Source organism: Aotus nancymaae, unplaced genomic scaffold (assembly GCF_030222135.1).
Source record: "Aotus nancymaae isolate 86718 unplaced genomic scaffold, 86718_ANA_hifiasm-v0.15.2.pri h1tg000014l, whole genome shotgun sequence".
Taxonomy (NCBI): Eukaryota; Metazoa; Chordata; class Mammalia; order Primates; family Aotidae; genus Aotus; species Aotus nancymaae.
The window spans coordinates 49,988,091-49,994,869 of NW_026988425.1; the positions used below are offsets into that span (position 1 = coordinate 49,988,091).

The 6,779-nt window shown below is 39.9% G+C and overlaps 1 pseudogene; it reads right to left on the reverse strand.

The window, feature by feature from the left end:
• Positions 1-3,975: 3,975 nt before the first annotated feature.
• On the reverse strand, positions 3,976-5,345 carry LOC105720625 (heterogeneous nuclear ribonucleoprotein H-like; annotated as a pseudogene).
• Positions 5,346-6,779: the final 1,434 nt, after the last annotated feature.

Genomic DNA, 6,779 nt, shown 5'->3' on the forward strand with positions numbered 1-6,779 from the left:
ATAACCTCAAACTCCTGGTCTCAAGTGATCCTTCCTCCTCAGCCTCCTGAGTACTGAGACTACAGATGCATGCCACCAGTATCAGCTAATTTTTTTTTTTTTTTTTTTTTTTTTTGTGATAGAGTCTCACTCTGTCACCCAGACTGGGGTGCAGTGGCATGATCTCCACTCACTGCAACCTCTGCCTCCCAGATTCAAATGATTATTGTGCCTCAGCCTTCTGAGTAGCTGGGAATATAGACATGTGCCAATGCCCAGCTAATTTTTGTATTTTTAGTAGAGATGGGGTTTCACCATGTTGACCAGGCTGGTCTGGAACTCCTGACTTCAAGTGATCCACCTGCCTCAGCCTCTCAAAGTGCTGGGATTACAGGCATGAGCCATTGCGCCCAGCCTAATTTTTCATTTAATTTTTTGGTTTGTTTTTTTTGTAGAGATGGGGTCTCACCATGCTGCCCAAGGTGATCTCAAACTCTTGGCACTAAGCAATACTCTCACCTCAGCCTCCCAAAATGCTGGGGTTACAGGCATGAGCCACCACATCTGGCCAGAATCTGCATTTCTCCACAAGTTTCCAGTTAATGCCCATGTGACTGATCATGGCCACAGTTTGAATAGCCAAGTTCTGTAGCAAACTGACTGGTTTTCAGCTAATAATAAAACAATGAAGAAAGAAAGAAATGAACAACTGCTAACTGTGTCTGGGTTCTTCATGGTTTCTGTTTTTATTACAGTGATATGGAAAAACTGTTTGTGAGCTATGCTCAATTATATGATGAAATGGAAATAATACTTTCTCTTCATGGTCTTAAAAAAATGTTTTTGAAGATTAATGAGGCGAATGCTTGAAAGGCTGGTAGATTTTCCAGAAAGCATGGTACTGCTTTAGTGCTTGGCATGAATATGTTATGGAGTCTGCTTGTGAGTATTTTCTTCGGAAAATTGTCATGTAATTCTATTATATTTCAGAAAAGGAGACTTCAGAAACTGCATTTTAAAGTTTCTTATTCACATCACTGTTCTTAGGGACATGAACTTGTGTGCACAGAAGTTTGGGCATTTTACTGCAGCTTTCCCTGTTAAATTACTATAACTACAACCATATTCTGTGATTAGCCTATTAAGCTCCCAAGCCCTGGAAATGGGATTGTTCCTTCTTGAAGGTATAGAGTTGGAGCTGAGCACTGCAGAAGGCATAACTGTACAGTATAGAGATTTTTTTTGAAAACAAACCAGAATTTAGTAATCTGAGAGTGTTATCCATCAGGATGTCTGCTTATAAGACAACAAATGTATTTCAAGGATCTTGCAGTTAGTTGCTCAACGTTCAGTAATTCCATCTGCCCTTTTGGATTTCCACATCAACTGACCCTTCTCATCCAGGGCTCTGTGCAAGAAGCTTGATGTCCTAAAGGTATCCATTGTATATAGTATGTATTGTATGTGATAGGAATGAACTTCTCTTCTCTACCTCTAGATTAGTATTAATTATGTTCCATTCTTGGTAAAATAGGATAGTCACTTAAATTTTTTTCTGTGTTTTGTGGTTCAGATCAGGAACCTGGATGAAAAGGCTGCCAGTGATTCTTATAGTTTTCATAGAGCTGTAATTATTAATTGGCAGATTGCTGTGTAATTAGTTCCTGCTATAATTATTAATTGCAGTAATTTAATAATTATTAAATTGAAGGAAGACGGAAGGAGTCAGAAGTTTAAAGAAATAGTAATATATTTGCAATGTCCATTTGAGCTGGGCCAGGAAAATAATCTTTGACTTAACACCAAAAAGTAGTATAGCGCAGCTGAAGATGTTCAGGGGCAGAGTAGGGGAGGAGAGAGGTAGAGGCAAGTCTGGAGTAAAGATCTTGAGCTGCGCCATCCAACAGAAACACAGTGTGAGGCCGGGCGTGGTGGCTCACGCCTGTAATCCCAGCACTTTGAGTGGCTAAGGCTGCTGGATCACATGAGGTCAGGAATTCAAGACCAGCCTGGCCACATGGCGAAACCCTGTCTGTACTAAACATACAAAATTTACCCCAGCATGGTGGTGAGCGCCTGTAATTCCAGCTACTCAGGAGGCTGAGTCAGGAGAATCGCTTGAACCTTGGAGGCAGAGGTTGCAGTGAACCAAGATCATACCACTGCACTCCAGCTAGGGTGACAAAGTGAGATTCCATATTAAAAAAAAATACAATGTGAGCCTCATTTTTAAAAAATAAAAAGATAAAATTAACTATAATGATACATATCATTTAACGCAACATGTTATTTTTATTATGCTCAGTATTATTAATATGAATTTTCCATTCTTTTTTTGTGTTCCTCTTCAAAGTCTGATATGTATTGGATTTCCAGCACATCTCAGATTGGACTTGTCACACTTCAGTTGCTCAGTAGTCACCTGTGCCTAGCGATACTGCATTGGACAGCACAGCTCGAGATGCCATATCACTACATAGATTATGTAATTTATAGCTAAACAGTAAAGTTGTGTTTTTTAAAATGTCATAAAATACAAATATGCCAAAAGTAAAAACAGTCATTTGTAGATTTTTGTCTCTCTCTCTCTTCCCTCTTCTCCCTCCATTCCTTCTGTCTAAGCCTTGGGGCACTCTCTATCATAGAGAGGTCAGCGAGAGCCTAGGTAAAGGGACTGGAAAGACACCGGTGAGGCAGGAGGAGAACCAGGAGAGTGTGGGGCTCAGGAAGCTACAGTATCCTGGAGCCAGCTTTTATATCCACTTACGAGGGCTGATTGGTAAATTTTCTGGAATTTAGTGAACAGGTTGAAGTATGGTCATTAATAAAAATTATATAACTTAATTAAAAAAATTGTATTTTAAAAAGTAGTAAGTACCCAAAACTCATTTATTCTTAATTTTTTTAAAAAGGAGGCTTTCTTTAACAAGTTTTACTTAGCGCAACATACCTAAAAGGAAATCACAATACAATAAAAGATTGAAATCAAGGCCTCAGAATTTCATACAAATACCAAGACCAAAATCCTAAAGTATTGGTATTGCATCTCAAATTTTTCCCATTAACTTAAAAAAAAGCTTAAACTTATGTGCCTTACATAAGTTTATATTATGTTATATTATATTATGTATATATATATATATACACACACATAATATATATATATAAATAAACTTATGTGCCTTACATAAGTTTATATTATGTTATATTATATTATGTGTATATATATATGCACACACATAATATATATATATAAATAAACTTATGTGCCTTACATAAGTTTATGTTATATTAATAACCTTACAGATTATTAAATAAAACTAGAATTAACAAACATGCCAAAATGTTTTACTTTAATTATAGACAGACGCAGCTCCTATATTGAGTTTTACAAAAAAAAAAAAAAGTGTTTTTTTTTAATTATTATTTTTTTAAATTGTACTTTAAGTTCTGGGGTACGTGTGCAGAACATGTGGGTTTGTTGGTGTACACTTGCCATGGTGGTTGGCTGCATCCCTCACCCCGTCATCTACATTAGGTATTTCTCCTAATGCTATTCCTCCCCTAGCCCCCCACCCCCTGACAGGCTCCAGTGTGTGATGTTCCCCTCCCTGTATCCATGTGTTCTCATTGTTCAACTCCCAAACCATATGTCTTTCAGTATTCATCTACAGTGTTCAATGTAACACAGCAAAGGGCAACACTGAACATAATTCAACTGCTTTTACCTCAACACACTTAGTGCTTAAGAGCATCCTATAATATAACTAACTTGAGCAAAGCTGGAACTTAACAGTTATAGTTTACTCAGCTTCACTGTTACATCCTAGATGAGTATTGTGTTCAAAAATACTGAGCCTTCAGTCTTCATAACAATCCTAATTTCCACTTAGAGAGTAAGCATAAATCATAAGCTTGTGTTGCAGAAACTGTTAAACCGTAGTTTTGGGTTTTTCTTAAAAAAAAAAAAAAAACTGACCAAGAGTCAGTGATCAATTATATTCCCCATCTACCACTCATACTGGACATGCTAGACATCCCTCCCATTCCATTCATGCCTATAGATGCATGGCTTCCATTACTGTAGTAGCTGCTGTTCACTGCTCTGTGGCTACTTTGCAATGTTTGGTTGAAAATTGCAGTTTTCTTATAAAACTTGGTCATATCACTCATGCTGCTCTGGCCTCCATACCCGCCTCCATAACTACCACTCAGCTGCTGGCTGGCTAGGCCACTGTAACTGGACTGGTTTCACACGCCCACGCCCCACATTATTGGCTACTGTAAGCACTGCCGCTGGCTCCTGCTGTAGAATACAAGAAGAGTTCTACATAGCTGTGTTGGATGTTTGCTTTGCCTTTTGACACAGCTGCCACAGCATCTTCATGAGTTGCAAACTCAACATCTGCTTCACCAGTTACTCTGCCATCAGGACCAATTTCAATGTGTATCCTCACAGGATTGAGTGGTGAAAAAAAAATTACAAATGTCATTCTCGGTAGCTCTGTAAGGTAATCCACACATATGTCCCATTGTGCTCTGGAAAGTAGAGCCACCATCCCCATATTTGTGATCAGACATTCCTGAAAAACAATAATTGAGGTCTCTTCTAAATCTATCTGAGCCAAATCCATAGCCATAGCCATTATAGTGGTCATAGGTTCCATATCCTCCACCATAAGCACCATGCCTCATCCTCTCAAAGCCAGCTTCTCTGCCAATGCTGTTAAACCCTCTGCCAGACCCAGCTCTGTCATGGGACCTGGCCGCTGCATGGTCATAAGCTTTCACGGTGGATCATAGTGAGTTCCAACTTCAGCCCTGCTGCTCTAAAGATTTCAATATACCTGTGCCCTATTCTTTCCTTGTGTTTCTTTGGAGCCTTTTCAGCTATTTCCTGTGAAGCAAACTGCACGAAGGCCTCCCCTGTGCTCCTCCCCTGGAAGCCCACCAGCAATGTTATCCTATTTGGCATGATTTCCAACCCTGAGAAGAACTGAACAATTTCTTCCTTGTTGCATCCAAAGGGAAGTCCTCTAAGCCATCACTGGGCATCTCAGGACTATTTGGACCAGTATGCTTCAAGACCTAATCCATTTCAACGTGGTTTGACTTGCATACTTCAACAAATCTATGTCCCATAGTTTCTCTTTTTTCAGGGCCAGTTTGACTTCATCTTCTGATTCAAGTTCAACAAAAACCTTGCCACTCAGTCTGCCTCCTCTGGTGGAGACGAAATGAATACCTTGAGCCTCATTTTGAATTTTACAGTCAGAAAAAAACCGCTGTACTTCATCGACTGAGCAAGACCAGGGCAAGCCCTGGACCTTTACCACAAATCCTTTTCCATGTTTGGTGCCCAACATCGTCTTTTAACGTGGTCTGGCGTCAAAACAGACCAGGCTTTGGCAGAGCTAAGAAGAAATGGCTGGCTTCTTAATTATTTCGTTACACTTTATTAATATCTATGCTCCTGAGGTTATGGCTGTTGCATCTGTATGGTGGAAATACTACACAATGGCGTGTACTACTGTTCATCTCTTTCCAACTCAGCAGTCACACTGGTAGACTGAAATTGGCCTTTGCTGATTTCTGTGATGTAAATTGGAGTATTTACATCACAGAAATCAGCGAAGGCAACAAATCGGAGCTTTTGAAAATTTTTCTAGACAACCTGTTGTTAAACATTTACCAGCACACTACTACTTGGAAGCCATGAGAAGATAGAGTATCAAGGGGAGAGGAATCAGTTGTGTCAAATGCTGCTAAGATGAGGTTAGTAAGGTAAGCTTTGGGAATAGAACACTGGATTAAGCTACATGGATTTCACAGGGACTAAAAAAGACAAAAACATCACCGTCTTTGTGGAACTTACATTCTGATGATTGACTTGGAGATTTAACAGTAAATAGAACAGAAAAAAAAATTTCCTGCCCTCATGGGTTAGGATGTAGTAGGCATTTTGAAGGACGTGCTGTTCTGGAATACTAAGTTTCATTCTCTTCACCTTCTAGGCTTTGGATTTTCTCTGTATTTGGACTGCCCTTTGCCATCTTATTCTGCTGGTGTACATCTGTCTATTCATTCTTTAGGATTCAACTCAAATGTGTATTCCTTTGGGCAGCTGTCTCTGAACTTAGCAGGCAAAATGAAACACTTGCCCTGAACATCCCCGTGTATTTCTTATGCCTGCATCTTTCTCACTGCTGTAATGATGGCCCATTTCTACATCTTCCCTATCATGAGCTCACTCACTGATAATGGCTGGGATCTTCATCTTTGTATCTCAGGGCCTGCCACCATCCTTGACGCATAGCAGATGCGACATCTCTCTACATCTTTAGAGACTGAAGGAATCAAGTAATTAATCTGGCATTGAGATATCGAGACCTGATCCAAGGCGAAGGGACCATGAGACCTACTCCGTAGGGGGTGTAAATTGTTGTCAGTAGAGCTGTGCTTGTTTCTGTCTCTGGACCACTGGACACTCTCTCTTTATCATTCTCTGTCCTGATTTGAATATCTAATCTGGGGCCTGAAACAATCAACATGCCATATTATAAAACGTGCTTGCTTTTCTTTTTTTAAAGTTTATTATACTTTAAGTTCTTGGGTACATGTGCAGATTGTGCAGGTTTGTTACATAGGTACACATGTGCTATGGTGGTGGTTTGCTGCATCCATTGCCCCGTCATCTACATCAGGTATTTCTCCTAATGCTATCCTTCCCCAATCCCCCCACCCCTTGCTATTCCTCTCCCTGCCCTTCACCCCCCAGGTCCCGGTGTGTGATGTTGCCC